At 31.2% G+C, this 19580-nt stretch overlaps 1 protein-coding gene across 4 annotated transcripts in view; it reads right to left on the bottom strand.

Annotated features, from left to right (window-relative positions):
- Positions 1-10010, bottom strand: part of LOC107144218 (zinc finger protein Y-linked) — a 65460-nt gene extending 55450 nt beyond the window's left edge. The window contains exons 1-2 of one of the 4 annotated variants that reach the window (XM_048796428.1): positions 9441-10010; positions 652-7659 (exon numbers count right to left, since the gene is read on the bottom strand). The gene's annotated coding sequence lies outside the window, so the exon portion shown is untranslated. The remainder of the gene's footprint in view (positions 1-651; positions 7660-9440) is intronic. The other 3 variants (XM_048796431.1, XM_048796425.1, XM_015488019.2) reach the window with 3 other exon arrangements.
- Positions 10011-19580: the final 9570 nt, after the last annotated feature.

Raw genomic sequence — 19580 nt, 5'->3', positions numbered from 1 at the left:
TTAAAAATATATAGATGGGGATACACTGGCTATATGGAAACCATATGGTGTATCATAAAAGTGAACATTCTCAGATTTTGCTGCATATGAGTATGGCAAGGGTGTGTTTACCAGAACCAATTCTTTGAAGATCCGGGGGTAAACTATAATTCAAATACTACATGTAGATTCAGTCTTCCATTTACAAAGGTACATTTTTAGGAAGAAGATGTTTATAAGATTCCAACCTTTGGACAACTTAAGAATAATTAATATATTTTTACAAACCACAGGTATGGAAACAGCCATGCTGTAGATAAGTTTTTTTTTTTTTTTTTTTTTTTTTTAAAGAACAGAAGAGTTAACTAGACTTTAGGTACACAGAGAATATAACAAGCATTTTTTAAATATCTTAATTACTTAATATGGACAGAGGAAGGTTAAATACTTCGCATCTCTGCAGTTACACCTCCCAGATAAAAAAAATCTGTAGTATTTGAAATTTATGTATTTATTAACATTTAAACACAAAATGAAATGGTCTTATTTAGTAAAATATTATCTTACATACTAAGAATTCAAATAATTCTTTACTACTGCCAATATTATCAACAGTGACATTCTTTACCTGTTTTTTATTTTTTACTTCTGAGTTAAAATTCAGTCAGTTACCTTTTAGCTTCAGCTGCCTTGCTTCCTTCCACCTCAGCCTTAAACACTGGTTATTCCTACACCAGAAGCTGGTCACTAATGACAAAAGAGGAATTATATTCCAAAGCAAGTTTTCACATTTGCAAAAGGAATAAATATATTTAAAAATATGCCCATATTTTAAAATCTCTTCCTTCCAAACAACATCATTCCTTAAGACTTGGAATGCTATCTAGTCATAAGTAAATCAGAGAATAATTTTATTCTCTAGTACCCCATAAACTTCAATTCTATGAGTTTTTATATTTTTGTTGCTGCTGTTCCAGTACTGGCGATAGAAACTAGGGCACTCTAACACTGAGCTATATAACAAACTCCAGAATTAAGTTCTATATAAAAACCAATTGTTATTAGATATAGAGGAAAGAATATTTTTAAAGGCTCTACCTGTTCGTCTCCAGTTTACTGTAATCTAAAAAGAACAAGTAAAAATTAAGTAATTAATATACTGGGGAAAAATGATTTTATTGTAGTCCAAGTACTACGTAAAATATAGTATAAAATGTGGTAGCAAATCTGTAGGCATATTGCTGGCAAAGAACCAATAATACATCACAGGCTACTCCCCTGTTATGCTACAACAAAACTTCATAAAATACTCTTTTATCCATTATATTACAGGCACATATGAATGTATATTTTCTCTTATCTTCTGCAGAAATAGAAGCCTGAAATGATATAATAGATGGTATGTAAAACTGACTGTAAAAAGGCCAAAGAATGAAAAAAATATACATATGTGCCAGGGAAATGCTAACTAAAATTGTGCTAGTGTAGATACATTCACAGCAGTAAGCTAATAGTAACCCAAAACATTAATATTGGATATTTATTTCATAAAGACATATTTTGTCAATTTATTTTTACAGCCTCAACATATGTAAAGACTAAGATACCCCCCACCAAAGAAAAAACAACACCACACCCCCGTCATAAAGGAATACTCCCAATAATAAAAACCACAGAAAAAAAGGAATGAAAAGCTTTTAAGAAGTACAAAACTCACTATTTAGATATAAACCAATACAGCCAACACTGGAAAAATGTTAACTTTATGGTTGAAGGTGATTGCTGAGGTTTGAACAATAGTTTTCTTACTAATGAGGTGAGGCAAACTTCCTATCTAATTTGGCTTCAATTTCTTCAACGTAAAATGTAGGAAATAAACCTGCTGGGTCTTTTAGACAAATCACTATACATAAGTAACTCAAAATCGTGCCAACCATAAAAAATAAGTATTCACTTTACTTAAGAGCAGAGAGAGTATTTTCTGGGACAGAATGGATTACATGAGTTTTTTTTATTAAAGTATAATTAATAAGTGAAAATAGTATTTGTGGTGTAAAATGAGGCTTTGATATAAGTGTACATAAAGTGATCCAATTATAAGCATTTTCTGTGTGTGTTTGTGTTAGTACAGAAAACTGAAACCAGAGGCCTTCCACCACTGAGCTATGTATGTTCCAGCCCTTTTTTATTTTATTTTTTTATTTTGAGACAACAATCTCAAACTTGGGATCATTCTGTTACAGCCTACTGAGTTTCTGGGATAGTCTTGCACCACCATGTTCATATTAAAAGAAAAGAATTCTTACTATGAATTTTATAGAAGAACTCTTGTGGCCGTGAAGCCTCTGAAATCAAAGGTCTGAATGCATTTGTCTGTCATCCTTAAGATTTTTCACAATATAATCAATATTATAAAATATTCCTATAACCCATTAAATCTATAATATCACAAGCACAAGTTTTCTAAACAGTTATTACTGACTAGTTGGATAACCAATGAATTTTTAGGTTTAAAAATGGAATTAACAAAGCACTTGTAATACTGCTTATTTAAAAATATCAATATTTTGCCTTCTAATGGCTTTTTCCCCCAATTTCATTAATTTTAAATGGTTATGTGGAAAAAAAAAAAACCAAAAAACCCTACTTCCTTATTGCTAGCAGAAACATTCTAAGCATATCAATTTAATAAGATTATGACATTATACTAAGGTTAAACATGAACTTATTTAGAAGTATTTTGTGTAATAGTATTTCCAACAGGGAAGAACTGTTGGGGATTAGTAGTAATAAAAAAGAAAAAAATTGAGGGCATCAAGAAACAAGATGAATAAAGCTGTCATCAGCTCCCTGAAAGCAGACTTCCAGAAAGCTTGGCCAATGTAAATCAGATATCAGGCTCATAAGCCACTCTTATGGAGGTAAAAATAGAGCCAGTGTTCAAGAACACATCTTTTTAAATTTCTACTGGTCCTTGAATCCTGGCAATACTCAAACATGAATCATGAGAAATTAAGAAGAAAAACTTTATTTCAAGCAAATTTACTCACATGTGACACAGCAAAACCTGGCTGTACTACCCAATTTCATTTCAAAGCTGCATTGACATATAAATCTGAAAATGATTGGCAGTAATCAACTTCTACTAAAATATAGATTAAGTCCATTTACATGCCAATTTTTATATTTTATTAGAGACCCTGCTATTTAAGTGGCATATATTAAGATTTCCTAACAAAAATGAAAATAACCTGACAGCTTCTAAAGTAATGAGATGTGAAATAAATTTCCTAGTTTTTGCTTTAAAATGTACCCCTAGGTTGTTTAGAAAATTCTGGTTTCATCAAAACATAAATAATATGTTAAACAGTTAAATAATAACTGTTATTCTTCATTCATCATGTATTGTTGGCTTGATGGTCACTCCTCTTCTTATTTGACCCCAACCAATTAAACTGCAAAATGAAAATAAAAGAAATCATAAATCTTAAATCGATCCTATTAGCATTACCATCTAATCGTGACATAACTGTTTTTTGTTTTTTCTTTTTGTCTAATTCTAAATTTAAACTTGCACTTACAAAATCTTCTTGGAAAAGAAATATTCCCCCTATCTCCTTAGGTTCTTAGAGCATTACAGATGGGTCCTGTGAGCATAAAAAAGGAGAACAGCAAGTTTCTACAACATTTATGCCTAAAACAATATACCCACCGATTCAGAGTAGCAAAGAAAAATTCTGGAAGTCTCCTTAGGGAACCACAGAAATACACCAAACACCTCAGCCCAATCTAATAAGGTATATCAATATTTATTCTTTTCTCTTGAAATATGCCAAGTGCTTTGACAACACCTAAAAAGGTTCTAATGATCTTAAGGAAAAATAAAGAAATAGAAGATCATGTAGATCACAAAGAGATTATTCTTAATAGTAAAGGAACACCCTACCATCCTTGATACCATACTCTGCTCTTGTCCATGCTGGTCTGTTTTTAGTAAAACCAGGTATCAGTTAAAAGCTATAATTCTAAAAACTAAGAAGAAAGTCAGAACTCGGAGACTTGAAGACTAAAGGACCTGGTTTCCCTAGTAGAAACACCAAATAAGCAATAGTATAATGACTAAAGTGGATCTGTGGGAAATCTATAAAGATCTCTAGTAAGAAGTAAATGATAAGCTAAGGAAAAAATACACCAAAAATAGGAAATTTCATGGCATTTTGTTCACCTTTGCCCAACTACTTCCCAGAAACAATTCTGAGCAATGAAAGTCAATGAATTCCTAAAACCTTTCATAGGATGGAAGAAAAAGAGTCAAACTTCAAAGATTCTAGGCCTAGAGGTAAAGATTACAGAAACAGAAATCTACTACAACAGCTAAATCCAAAGCAGCAGCAAGGTCAGACTCTGGTGGAAAATAAAAATATTTAAAAAGGGACATATAGCTGGGTATGTGGTACATGCCTGCATTCCAACTACTTGGGAAGCTGGGACAGGACAAGGTCATGGTCACCCTTAGTAATATAAGGAGATCTCTGTATCAAAATAAAAAATAAAAAATAAAAAGCCAGCCACAAGAGGACTGGCTGAAATTAATATCTCAGTGGTAGAACATTCACCCAGGATGCAATAGCCCTGTTTTGTATCCCTAGCACCACTATCAAAATTTTTAAAAAGTTGCCACATATGTGGTAAAATTAATTGGGAAAAAGCATACATACAAGCCCAAGAAAAACGATGTCTAAAAAGACCTTTAGTCTTCTTTTTGGTATGATTAATGAAGGTCATTCCAGGCATACAGTCTATGAAGATTAGCAAAGACAGTTGATTTTTCAAATGCCCACTTTATAAACATCTCAAGGAAAACCCATTCCAATGAATACAATACATCTCCAAAAACAAAACCCAAAGAACACAGGCATCACATGTAACCAAACACAAAATAAACTAGAAAACAATATGTAATAAAATGTTAATATAAAAAGACAGACATTATGAAGAACTAGAAGATAATTCACAGATAAAAATATAATGGCTAAATTGAAATATTTACTACAGGTACTCAATGGTAAAAGTCAATGGAAAGAATCAACAACTTGAAACATTTGATATGAAATGATCAAAGAGCATAGATGGAAAAAAAAAGAGTAGAACTCATTTGAATAAAAAATGTTTTCAAATTCACCAAACATAAAGACATGGGCATACAAATTAAAAAAGGTCAAAGAATTCTACATGAAAGACTCAGATCCAGATCAAAACAAATGATTATCACTGCCTGTATTAATAAACAACATATTGAAAACAATAAGAAAAATACAATTCATCATCTAAAAGTGATCCTAAATAAGATTATCAGTGTATTTCTCAGAATAAACCAGAAGTAATAGTATATGATATGTATTAAAAGAAAACTAAGAATTCCATATCTGATAAAGTTGACATTCAAAAATGAAGAGATTAAATATTTCCCAGATAAAAACAGAAGAAAATTCATTAAACACTAGACCTGTCTTTCAAAAAATGCTTAATGGGAGTCCTTCAAACAAAAGACATCAGGATAACTTGAAGTCATATGAAATATGAGTTCTCTAATAAAGAACTTTTATGTAGTATAAAAGCCAATAAAATTAAGAGCTTGGTTTTTAAAAATTGTTTTCAGGGTTTGAAAATCCAAAGTATAATTATAAATTTATGTTAATAGATTACTGTATAAAAGATTTAAAATTAAAGCTATCAGTAAACACTAGGGTTTTGGGATCATACTGGTACATATCCACAAGGGAATGTAAATATATCAAAAGGATTAACAATAAAAAGACAACGAAATTAAAAATGAGAAAAAGAAAAATGAGAAAAAAGCTGGAAAATATTTTACAATATTTTAGTACTTTTAAAATTTCTTTGTAGTAAAACACTTAAAATCTCTGTATTAAAACACTCAAAAGAACTGTGTGAATGGATTAAAAAACAGAAATTTATACTTTTTTTAATGAAAGACTCACTTTAGATCTAAAAACACACAGATTATGGTTAAAATGGAAAGATTAGAAATGGGCATATCCAGAAAAAACATTGGTAACAAAACAGACTTTTAAAACACAAAACTATTTGCAAACATCAGAGATGGACTTTATCTAATTACAAAGCGTTAATTTATCAGAAAAACAAAACAATTACAAACATAATATGCAGCAAATAACCAAACATCACAGTTCTTAAATATATGATGGGATACTGTCAGAGACTTCCACAACTAACTTTCAAAATGAACAGAACAATCAGATAACTAAGAAAAGAGAAAACCCAAACAACATTAGACCAATAGACCTAATAGGCTTATTAAACACCCAACTGGATTACAGCATACTTATGAAACACTTCATATAGACCATGTATAAGGTCAAAAATCAGGTCTTAATAAATTTAAAATTATCAAAATTAGATAAATTTCCAATTCTATTTTGTATTACATTGTAACAAAACAATTCAACAGAGAGGGTAACTAGAAAACTCACAAATACATAAAAAAATAACTTCTTAAAAAATGGATGAAAAAAGGAATTAACAAAAATTATGAGACAAGAGAAAAATTAAAACAATACCAAATACCAAAACTTATAGGCAACTTCTATTAAAAATGGTATATAGTTCTTTAAAAAATTAAAAACAGAATTAAAACTTAGCAATTCCACTCCTAGATGAATAGCAGAAGAACTTAGAGCATAATCTTGGAAGAAATATTTATACAATACATTTATAGCAGTACAATTTACAATAGCCTTAAAAGGAAGCATATGTAGTGTTTGTTGACACATAAATAAATAGGCAAAATATATACAATAATAAATTATTATTCAACTTTGAAAAGGAAAGAAATCCTGACCTATGCTACAGCATGGGTTAACCTTGAGGACACTATTCTAAAAGAAATAAGCCAACCATTAAAATATAAATACTGGGCTGGGGTTGTAGCTCATTGGTATAGTGCTTGCCCTGCTTATAGAAAGCACTGGATTCGATTCTCAGAACCATATAAAAATAAAATAAAGGTATTATGTCCATTCACAACTAAAAAATATTAAATATATATATTTTCACACACACATACACACATACACATATATATACACACCATATATGCTACATGACTTATAGGAAGTAATCAGTATGCTCAAATTAATATACCGACAATCGGGTTGCCAGATGGGGAAAGTAAAGTGATTGTTTAATAACAGATTTGCACTTCTGAAAAATTTTAAAATATTTCTAAAAATAGATGACAAAGATGGAATACACAATAATATAAATAAAATTATTATCAATGAATAATTAAAAATGGTTTAAAAGATTGACATAGTACATATCCAAATATGTAGCTAAAAGTTAAGTCATAAGAACTGCTCAATAACATCAGAAACGTGTGTGTGTGAACATTATCAAAAACAAAGTCCCACAAGAAAATATGCTGATTTTTTGCAACTGAACAGTTGCAAATTCACAGACTTACCGCCAGTGTTTCTCAACTCTTCGGCTAAGGGCAATTTTTTCTCCTACTTCTGTGCACACAGGATTAGTGAGAACAATTTTACCCAAATCAGCCTTAACTGCACTAACTCTTCCTCCCGTAGACAAGGATCCTATGTTTACCATAAGCACTTCATTCCTGGACAGCTTCTGTACCTAAAAAAAAGAAAGAAAGAAGAAAAAAAAAAAGTTATCATTATTATACTAGAAAAAGAAAATAATTCTGAACAAATTTCAGTATAATGAGATTTGAAGTACATGAATTGTACTGTATCAAAACAAAGCTTTCTGCAGAATTCAACTCAAAGATCTACTTGTAAAATAAGTTATTAAAGAATAAAGAATCTAAGCCTGGCACAATGACCCAAGTCTGTAAGTCCCAGCAGCTCAGGAGCCTGAGGCAGGAGAATTGTCAGTTCAAAGCCAGTCTCAGCAAAAGCAAGGTGCAAAGCAATTTAAAGAGACCCTATCTCTAATTAAAATACAAAATAGGGCTAGGGGTGGGGCTCAGAAATCAAGTGCCCCTGAGTTCAACCCCTAATAACCTCTCCCCAAAAAAGAATAAAGAATCTAATAAAATTCTAAAGAAATCGTATGACAAAGGTTACAAATTTCTTGACATGATAAGAGTATTATTACAGTTAAGTGAGTTCTAGAGATTAATTTCAACTCATGTTAAAATTTTTTGAGACTATAAAATTGGTTAACACATATCATTTAGGTAAAATATCATTTGCTATTTTAATAGCTTTGTTAACATGGACAACCTAATGCTTGAGTTCAGATCAATGTGGTTTTTTATCATTTTATTAGTTCTTTTTAGTTATATCTAATTTTAGGATTCATTTGATATTATAAAAGATGAAACATTATTTTTCTAATTCAATCTCTAGTTCTCCTTCCCTCTTTCCTCACCCTTTCCCCTTCTCTCTATTCTACTGGTCTTTCTGCTATTTGCTTAGTTGTGTTTTGTTTTGTTTTTTAGGTAATCTCTATGGATTGAAGGATTTACTATAGTGTATGTAGACATGTACATAGAAAAGTTAGGTTGGATTCTCTCCACTGTTCTTCCTAGTCCAATCCCAACTCCTTTACCTCAAAATCCTCTCCATCAATTACACTGATTTTTTAAATTATACAAATTCCATAACTTCATTTTCTTTATAGCTGAGTAATATTTTTGTTGTGTACATATAATACATTTTCTTTATCCTCAGTTGTTGAAAAGCACCTAGGTTGATTTCATAATTTGTTTTTTATAAATTTCACTGCTAAAAATAAACATTGATGTGACTGCTTCACTGTAATATGCAGATTTTAATCCTTTGCATATATACCCAAAGTGGGACAGCTGGGTCTTCTGGTGGTTCCATTCTTAGACTTTTGAGCAATTTCCACTTTCCAGAGAAGTGCACTAATAAGCAGAACCACCAACAATGTGTAAATGGACCTTTCCCCCCATATTCTCACCAATACTTCGTATTATTTGTGTCCTTAATAACTGATGAAATCTCAAGGTAGTTTTTGATTTTTGTTTTGCTAAATAAACTTTTTTCTCATAATTTGATTTTTCATAATTTTCATAATTAGAATCACTGAGTTCAATCTCCAGGACAAATAATCAAACCAAAATATACACAATAAAAATAAGTCTAGTAGAAACTGAGGCAACATTAAAAATATGTCCTTTTATTCCAGTGATATCAATTTCTTGCCTCATTGGATTTTTATAATTCTAATTTCCCCTTAACATGCAAAGAATTTAATAACCACATATGTATAGAATTTATATGACAAAGAGAAAAGTACATTCATTTTAAGGTTACCAACAGTGGCAAAAAGATAAAGTTTTAAGTATCTGGCAAATGTCGGTATGATCAAGGGGGAAAAAAGATAATGAAACTTAATAATAGTAATGAGATAGAAGGGAGACTTACTTTAAAAGTTTTGGTGCTGAATATATATAGGTCAATGGGTAGAATAATTTTCTAGCATTCCTGATACCTAACACGTCAAGGAATAAAAAAGGTCTAATATAAAAAAAAAGGAAATACAGAATTCAATGCTTATCTTCTCTCACTATTTCTCTACTCAATATTATTATATTCATTTTTATAAAGTGTATACCAGTGCTTACTTTTAAAATTCTCTCTCTATGAACGAATCTTAAGAAAAGTATAAAACATAACATAAATATTTTCTCTCTTTTCAAAAGACTTTTACTTGAACCCAGATATAGTGGCACTTGTCTGTTACCCTAGCAACTTGAGAGATTGAGGGGGCAGGAGGATCATAAGTTCCAAGTCAGCCTAAGCAACTTAGCAAGACCTTCTCAAACTAAAATAAAAAAGTTCTGGGGATGTAGTGCAGTGGGTTCAATTCCAGTAGCACACAAGAACACAAATTAATTTAAAAAGTAAGAATTTTTTACTTGATTTAAAACTGATTACCTTACAAAATTTTAAAAGCTAACACCATACTTTGTGTTTTGAAATAGAAATTTATAAAAAGTACTCACCTTTGCTGCTTTTTTGTCTCCTTCTGTACGCACACCTAGTAGCCGTCTAAGTAGAAAGTAGGAAATTTCCAGTTCTGTAAATATCTCAGGTAATGCTCCAACTGCACCAAGTACCTGACCCACCATTCTGTCAGCTCGACACAAGGTTGGGTCAATTTTGGTTCCAACTCCTAATACAGATATAAGATTCCACATATTCCTAAACTTTGTTTATTAAGATAACTCCTAAGCTAAAGTTAGTCAAACAAGGACAGCACGGGTTTCATATAATAGCTACATTTTGCTTATACCATCCAACAGCTGCACAATTAAATTTCTCCTCTATCTAAAAAGTCAGATAATTGACGAAATTTTTCCTAAATATTTAATAACAAAGATTTTTTGATATAAACTGTGAGGCAAATAATACCTGGTTAATCAAGGTAAATTTTACATAGTAAAATGTAATCAGTAAAGACTTTAAGATAAAAAGTTCATAATGACTAATTTTCAGAAATAATAGTGACATTTTTAAACACTGGTTGGTAGACAGGCAAGGACTGTCACTACACTATTTTACTTGTATGTTATCATACGTTTCAGTAATAGAAAATTAGATTAAAAAATTCCCAGAACTTGTATTTAACCATTCATATACATACATACACAGAGAACTCTTCTGTAAGAGCTCAACAGAGAAATAGCCAAGCACAGTGGCACATGCCTATAATCCCTGTGGCTTGGGAGTCTGAGGCAGAAGCATCAAGAGTTCAAAGCCAGCCTTGGCAAAAGCGATGTGCTAATAAGCAACTTAGTGAGATGCTGACTCTAAAGATTCTATGAAATAAAGTTCTGCAAAATGGCAAAGACTCCAGAAATTCTCTTTTCCATAAAAAGTAAAGGAAAAAACTGACAAAAATGTGAGATAAACTTTTGAAACTCTGAAAATTAAGCAAAGGCTTTGAGGCAATGTGACAAATGTTCATTAAAACAAAAAGTCATACTAGTTAGAATAGTGAGTTCTGTGATATTAAGATATCCATGAGGGGTTTGAAAAACTGGCATTTTTCTGCAATCCAGAAGGTCAAATGAATGGATAAGAATGTCATATGATCAGGCACAACCCAAGTAAACCGTAAGCCCTCACCACGAGCTAACCTTAAGGTTGTGTTGGAAATAGATTTACTAAGGCAAATGTTAACTGCCTGGTTTAGTGTTGCAAGCATGCTCCAATGTTCACACAGAGCTCTTTAACAAGGACTGAGAAATGCTATAACAAAATGCAATAACAATAAACCATCCAGGAGGGGGCAGAATCTCATATGCAGCCACTGAACTCCATTATTTCACGTATCTTCAATAGAAAATTATCTGAGACCTGCAAGGCAGGAAATATGGTACAAGCTATTTTAAAAATATTTTACCATGCAGATATACAAATGTTAGAATTACTAGGCAAAAGACTTTAAGTCAACATTTGACTTAAAAAAATGTTTGAAACACCAAGCATAAGGAAGATGTTTCACCAAACATACAACATTAAGAGTCTAAGAGCACAAGACAATCAAATAGGTATTCTAGAATTCAAGAGTATAAAAATAAAAAAAATAAAACTTTTTTCTTTAATCCAATGATAAAAAATAAAAACTCTCTCAGAAAATCTTGCCTTTCCTGGACAATGCTAGTGCTCTAAAGAGAAAAAAACTAAAAACTTCCTAAATTGTTCTCTTCTACAAAGGAGAAGTTATCTCTTAAGTCAGCTCCAGCATAAATGACTTCATACAATATACAATATTTCAGCCTGATTCTTTGTAATAATATACATAATAAGCAGCTAAAAACCGTGCAGATAATAGTGATAAATTTTAAGTTCTACACATAAAACCCAAATATACTCTTTATGAATACTTACTTTAGAAACATAATATTGTGTAATCTAAAATCAAAACTTAAACAATGTGTATTAGGAGTTAAAATTTCTAATTACACAGATGACATATCCTCTTGGATAAAATGACACAAAGCCACTAGTAAAAGTTTATCAATGAAAGAAAAGTTCTTACCAATAAGATCCCCGGAACAGCATATTGAAGATCATTGTGTTCAGCAAAAAGTGAAACAATTTTGGAAAAGATTGGTTTACACATGAGTTTTCCTTCACTATCTTTGGAAACAATACCAGGTCTGACTTCTATCTCCTGGCTCACCTGAAACAGAAGTTGTTGAAACATATGGGTAAAAGAATAATCATTTAAATGTATAGTCCCAATAGATAGATAACGAAACTAAAAAGCACTGCTATTCCCAAGAATGTTTTCAAATATCACAACAAAAAGAATAAAAACCCAAACAGTTTATTTTTAAAGCTACAACCACTCAATACACTAATTACCTACAGGAAATATACATTTAAATATAAGACTTGCTATATTCGAAAAACAATAGTAAACAATACATTTTTCTGGAGGGGAAAAAAAAAGAAAATTTTTTAGATTTCCTTTTGCCACTATCATTTTCTGGTTAAGAAGAAATCAAGAATTTAGAATTCAGTGTTTACCTTTAACACTCCTTTTAAAATACTACCACCAGCTACACCCCCTTTAAGGTCATCAACCTCACAGCCAGGTTTATTAACATCAAAAGACCTAATCACTGAGGAAGAGAAAGGAAAACTATTAAATTTCATTCTCCACATAAAAAACAGCCAATAATGTAGAAAAACTAAGTCAACAATTAAAAGACAAGAGATAAATTCTTACCAATAAGCCAAGGTTCTGAAGTAAAGTCTCTTGGAGGCACTGGAATTTTCTTTACTATATACTCACAGACAACTTCAATATTATATTTCAGCTGAGCAGAAATTGGAATAATAGGAGCTCCTTCAGCTACTGTACCTACATGATAAATTCAAATAGATCGAAAGTTGTCAGTTTATCAGAATCCATTCTACATTATGTATTATATAACTATTAAGTTTATAAAAATAAACATCCCAACATTCAAGTAAGCAAAAATAAAAATAATTATGTTGTTTAGAAAATCTATGACATTGTTTTTCCATCTAAAAAAAGAAATCATTTTAATAGAAGATTAAAAATTAGCAAGTTCTATCAATATAAATAAGCAGATAGAAGAGATTAAAAAAATATGTCCATTACCAGCAAAGAAATGTAGCCAACTGAAAAAATATCCAAGTTAAAACATTTGGCCTCTCTCAAAACAGATATGACCTGTGCCTTGTGCTTCTTGAAGATAATCATGACGTTTTCTGACTGAACTATCCTTCTACAGTTCTGGGGCTGACAACCCCAGATTTTAGTAGCTTATCTCCCAGGAAAGACAAAATTATAAACACTCTGCTTATCAGATTATTGGCACATACAAAATGTGCCAATACTACTACTTACATGTCACACAGGATAATAAATGAAACGGAAAATACACAATGAGATTTTAGAAACATAATGAAGTATTTTATTTACCACATAATAGGGTAAAAGACTTTTTTCATAAGTAATAAGAAATCAAATGTGAGAAACACATCACAGATTCCCGAAAATAAGGGGGAAGGAGGGAGAAAGAACACTATATAAAGATTAAAGAAATCACTGTCAAGTCCAATTTTGAACACATAATTATTGAAAATCAGTGGTGTAAAAATAAAAAAAAGAAAGTTTGTTTTTTAAAATAATAATAACAATAATAAATAATAATTTAATAATAAAACAATAATTGAATAATAAAAAATTTTTTAATAATAAAGTGGGAATGCGTGTATAAATTACTTCTAACTAAAATATCAGGTTGCTCTAAGCAACAAAGGTTTTAAGTACTAAGAAGAGAACACAGATGTTCCAACCATTAATTAATACTGGATAATCCATTATATTACAATACCAGGATTCTTACCTTGAACAAATGCAAGGATCTGTTCATATTGTTCTTTAGCTTGACTTTCTTTTACCAAATCAATTTTATTTTGCAGAATCAATATATGTTTCAGCTTCATAATTTCTATGGCAGCTAGGTGTTCAGAAGTGTGAGGTTGAGGACAAGATTCATTACCAGTTAAATGGATGACAAAAAAAAAATTTAAACAAAGATAGACAGGATGAGTGTTAAGAATTAACTGGTATCTAACTGGTATCTTCACTTGCCCAATTCAAGACCTATTTTTTAACACTACTAACATGTTTTCGTATGCTGTTTAAATTCTTTGCCTTATTTCTTCTGATCTTCCCAGTCTTTTAACTTCCACTTCTAGTAATGACTGCAATCCGGGCCTCAAGTTTACCTTCTTAGGGTTTACAGATAGCTTTTGCTCAGTCAAAACATATATTCTGACTTTATTTAGTATTTGGAATATTGTGATCCATTCTACTTTAGGATAGATGATCACTATCATCAGTTTAAACCTTATAAAATCTTTCCTTAAAAAACAACTTTTGGGGGGAAACAGATTGTACCAGAGATTGAACTCAGTCAGGGGGACTCCACCACTAAGCCCCATCCCCAGCCCTATTTTATATTTTATTTAGGAACAGGGTCTCACTGAGTTGCTTAGCACCTTGCTTTGGCTGATACTGGCTTTGAACTCATGATGCCCTTGCCTCAGATTCCTGAGCAACTGGGATTACAGATGTGCACCAACACACCTGGCTCAAAACAACTTTATCCAAGAAAATACTTCAAAAGTAATTGAATTTCACTTCTAAAATTAGTTAAAAAGGCTCTGACTTCTGACTCAAAGTAGAAGCTATGATAGGCAAGGAAAAAACCAACATGGAAAACAAAAGTGCAGATTCAGTTCCAAACAAGTCTTGATATCTCTGAGTGTATGCCTCACTGGTATGCACTCCTTAATCACAGAAACAGATTAAATATTTGTGGTTCCAATATTTGTGAGGTATTTTGTTACACTGCAATAGAGAGCAGATAGAGCTATTCATTAACATAAATGGAAAGAAGAAAAAAGAAGTTCAAAAGCAACCACTAATAATTTGTAATAAAATATAGTTTTGTTTTGTAAACTGAAGATCATCTTTCCCAAGTAGCTACGTTCATTTTCCTGGTACAATACCTGAGATCATGCTTATAGAAGTCTATTCTTATTTGACCTCTCCCCAAATAGACCCGACCTACCTACGCCTTGTATTTCTTGAGGTAATCATTATGTCATCTCTACCTGAAGTATCCTTATTTAATCTTGGGATTGAACATACCAAATTTTAGGCTGAGGCTTCCAAGACATGTGAAGGCTGGCCATGCCAGAAAGAACAACTACATGATTCAGTGATCAATCACATGGTCAGTCATCATTTCTACATAACAGGAAGTCCCACTAAAAAAAATCTAATTAGATAAAGTATATCAATTAGGTTGACAGTATTTTCATATGGAATGTTATAAAAAGAAAACCACATAAGCCTCACATTTAGAACTCTTCTAGATTCTGCCTTATGTGTCTCTTTCCTTGGTTGAATCCTTTTCCTGTAACAAACCAAACTGAATACAACTGTCAGTGAGTAGCATGATTCTTTTAACAAACTTAAGGGTGATTTTAAGAATCCCCTCAATTTTCAGGTAATTCAAGAGTGAAAGCAACCTTGTGTGGGGCAGTATAGTGCATTCTAACTTTACATGTGGCTAAATTCCACATAGCCCTCCACAACATTCACAAAGAAAGCACATCCTAAGCCTTGAAAATCTATCTTGACAGCTCTTGTTAGCATTTCACATGAATGAGACTGGCATCTAAATAAACCATTATTCAAGATAAAGTACACAACACACTGAGACAAATAAGCCAACACATACTTTTTAAAAAAAAAAGTCTACATAAAAAAATGTACAACCTCATGTCTATTTGTAGATCAAAAAAATGCACCACTGATTTCAATATTTTCTTTTCCTTTTACATACCATGCTTCTTATTTTAAGATAATTAAGGGACATGGTCATGATTTTGGAAAATTAGCTATAAAAATCTCTATTTATGTCACTTTAAGTTCCCCAAGTCCTCAGTTTTCCTTTAATTATTCCATCTCAGGCTGACCACACTTTTTCCCCCCGGATTAATCCTGATATATTTACCTATCAACAGAAGAGCTGCATCCATTACTGCTGCACCATTGAGCATAGTAGCCATCAAAATATCATGACCAGGACAGTCAACAAAGGAAACATGTCTAACAATTGAGACATAATAACCATCTTTTAGACAATTAAAAGACACGAGTCAGACTTTTTAGATTTACTTTGTTTTAAAAGTAATGAATATTGCTACAAAGTGGCTAAAAAACTGGTATTTACACAATTTTGAAGATTACAGTTGAAATTAAACTGAGGGTCACTGCAAAGCAGATACAACTATGTGCACACATAACTTTTTTAAAAACCAGGTTCTGATATGCCTAGGTATACTCTCAAATTCAAAATAAAGATGACAGAATATAGAACACAGATGTAGTTAACATTTTTTGAACATTTAAACCTAATGAATTATAAAAACTATTTTATTTGGCATCTATGTAAGTTCACCAGGTTTCTTGTCATTTTCCAATTGAAATGTTTCTAACAGTTCCATGTATCTTTTACTTCCTCACTAGATATGTGATTTACAATTATTATAAAAGTGGTAGCTTGTCTTTTGAGCTTAACAAGGTCTTTTATTTGAACTCTTTTAAATATAGTCTCTATAAAATGCAATTTTTATTTTTGATAAAATTCATCCAATCATTTTCATTTGTGATGTGTACTCTAGAAACTTTTCACCATGCCCTAAGACTATCCATTATAGTTTCCCTTGAAACTTTTAGTTATATCTAACCCATTTGAGAAAGTACTCAAAAACATGTATATTTTGAGATTAAGCCATTGCTTTTTAGTAAACTTGGAGACTGGTCCAGGACCCAGATCCATCGCCTGTAAAATATAAAAATTAGAGGATGCTGAAGTCCCTAATATAAAATGGAGAAGAATATTTACATATAAATTCCTTACATATACTAACAATCTATAGAGTACTTGCAATACCTAGAAAATTGTAAATGTTATTTAAATAGTTGTTACACTGTACATTTTAGGATATATAGATGAGAAGAAAGTCTGTACATATTCCCTAACTTTTTTCCCCTGGAAGTTTTTGATCTGCAGTTGGTCTGAAGAGATGTAAAACCCTTAGACATTTAAGACCATTCATACTAAAAAAATCTGAACAAAAATGTTGAGTATATTCAAAGAATACACACACACACACACACACACACACACACAGAGAGAGAGAGAGAGAGAGAGAGCGCATTAAAATATAAAGTTTAAAAGAAGGCTCTTTTCTGGTTATAAACAATAATTTTTAATCATCTACTGAAGTATTTTTGTACCTCTTTCAAAGATCAGTCAAACATCTGTGTGGTCTCTTTTACATTCTAAATTCTGTTCCACCAATCCTTACCTTCAGTACAATCTTGAATACTACAGTTACATTTTTTACATCAGAAAGACCAATTCTTCATATTTTATTCTTATTCCTAATTATTTTAGCTATTCTAGTTTGCTTCACTTTCAAAATAAACTTCACAATATTCTTAAGAAAAAAATTGATAAAATTCTGATAGGAATTATACAAATGCTTCTACATAAATTTGAATACCATCAACAACCTCCATTCTTTTGTTACTCAAGTCACGAATATAGTCTGTTTAATTTATGTGGCATGTAATTTTTAAATATATTATATAATTTTTAGTCCATATGCACAATGATGCTGGATGATTATTTCTTTTTATTTTGCCCATGTTAGTCAAGATGATGATAGCTTCTCAAGAAAATTTGGTTAAGTATTCTCTGTTTTTAAGAACTTTAATGTCTATCTTTTGGTGGTAATTTTTAAAGTTCAAGTTTTCTGTGTTCCACATCTCCATGTTTTCACGTTTTTTGAGATTTTTAAAAGAAGCCATTTTTAAAAATTTCAGAACATGTATTTGTTGCTAATAAACATAAAGGCAAATTTTTATTGCTCTTGTATTTCACATTTTCAAAAATAAATTTTTTGCAGCAAACACTTTATAATTTTCTCTCTAATCACCATCTGGAAAAGTTTTTTCAATCAGCATGCTCTACATTTCCTTTGCTTGCCTTATACAAAACTTAGAGAGCACTGTGCATAACACAAATAGGGCAGATATTCTTGTATTTCCAGTTAGAAACAACATTCAGTATTTCAACATTTGAAGTCCTGAAGTTTTGCTGTAGAGGTTATCAAGTTGAAGAAACTCCTCCTTATTCCCCATTATCAGCATGTTTTATAAGAATTTCTGCATAAACACCTTATTATGCAATTTATAAGAAAGATATTTCTTTCTTTCCTTCTTTTTTGATACTCAGGATTGAACCCAGGGACACGTTTCCATTAAACTGCAGCCCAAGCCCCTTTTTATTCTGAGACAAGGGCCTTGCTAAGTTACTGAGGCTGGCCTTCAACTTGCCTTTTAAGTTGCTGGGATTACTGGCATGTGCCACCAGACTTAGGAAGATGTTTCTTTAGTCTAATGTAATGCTACATTAACAATGAATGATTTTCAGACAATCAATCTTGCATACCTGGAAAAAAAACCTACTTGGTCATATCATGTACTTCTTTTTATAGTACTAAATTTTACAGGCTGATATCTATAAATTTTGGTGTTGATATATATGGTTACTTGAGCAGCAGTATCCTTTTGGGTGGCGGGGAGCATGTTGGTCTAGACTTATCAAAGTGATAGTGGCTTCTCAAAAGGTTAGTAAATGTGTTCCTCTACTAAACTTTAGGTTGATAAAGAATGAATCCATTCACCTATAATAATTAATTGTGTAGAATTTTTTCAGTAGTCCCTGTTTTTCTTTAGATATTAGCTAATGTTTCAATCTTCACAACTATAACTTGTTTTCCCATTGTCATTTGCTTAAACTCTATCAATTTTGAAACAAAACACCTTTTAGTTCTATTAACATTTTCCAATGTTTACAATTTGTCCACTATCACAAAACAGGAAACTTATTACAAACTAAACATAATAGAATTATATAAGAATATGGTTACATTAATATTAACTAATAAACTCCAGATTATGATTGTCAATATATTGGTGCACTTTTTTAACTTAGCTGAAATATTTTTCAGAATCAAATACTGAGTCTTAATAGGCTAATATTATTGTATTCTTTCTGCTTGCTTTGTGTTAATTTGTTTTTCTTTTTATAAACTTGTTCTTTCGAATTGGAAGATCAGATTATAAATTTTAGGTTTTATTGTTCTAAGTAAGCTTTTTAATTTCCTCCTAAGAAGGTTTTGCTGTGCACAACAAATTCTGATATTCTGTATTTTCATCTAGTTCAATATCACTGATGACTACGAAAATGCAAATTAAGATGACACTGAGGTATCAATAATTAAAAGTAATCTCAATCCCTTGCTGGGTAGCAATGTAAATGGTACAGATATTCCAGAAAAGTATGAGATATGTTTTCAAAACACTAAACCATATACTAATCATACAGCTCATTACATTACATATGTAAGTGTATGTGGCACAAAATG

Source organism: Marmota marmota, unplaced genomic scaffold (assembly GCF_001458135.2).
Source record: "Marmota marmota marmota unplaced genomic scaffold, marMar, whole genome shotgun sequence".
Classification (NCBI taxonomy): Eukaryota; Metazoa; Chordata; class Mammalia; order Rodentia; family Sciuridae; genus Marmota; species Marmota marmota.
Note: the sequence above shows the minus strand (reverse complement) of the source record. Positions and strands in the feature narration are given on the sequence as shown.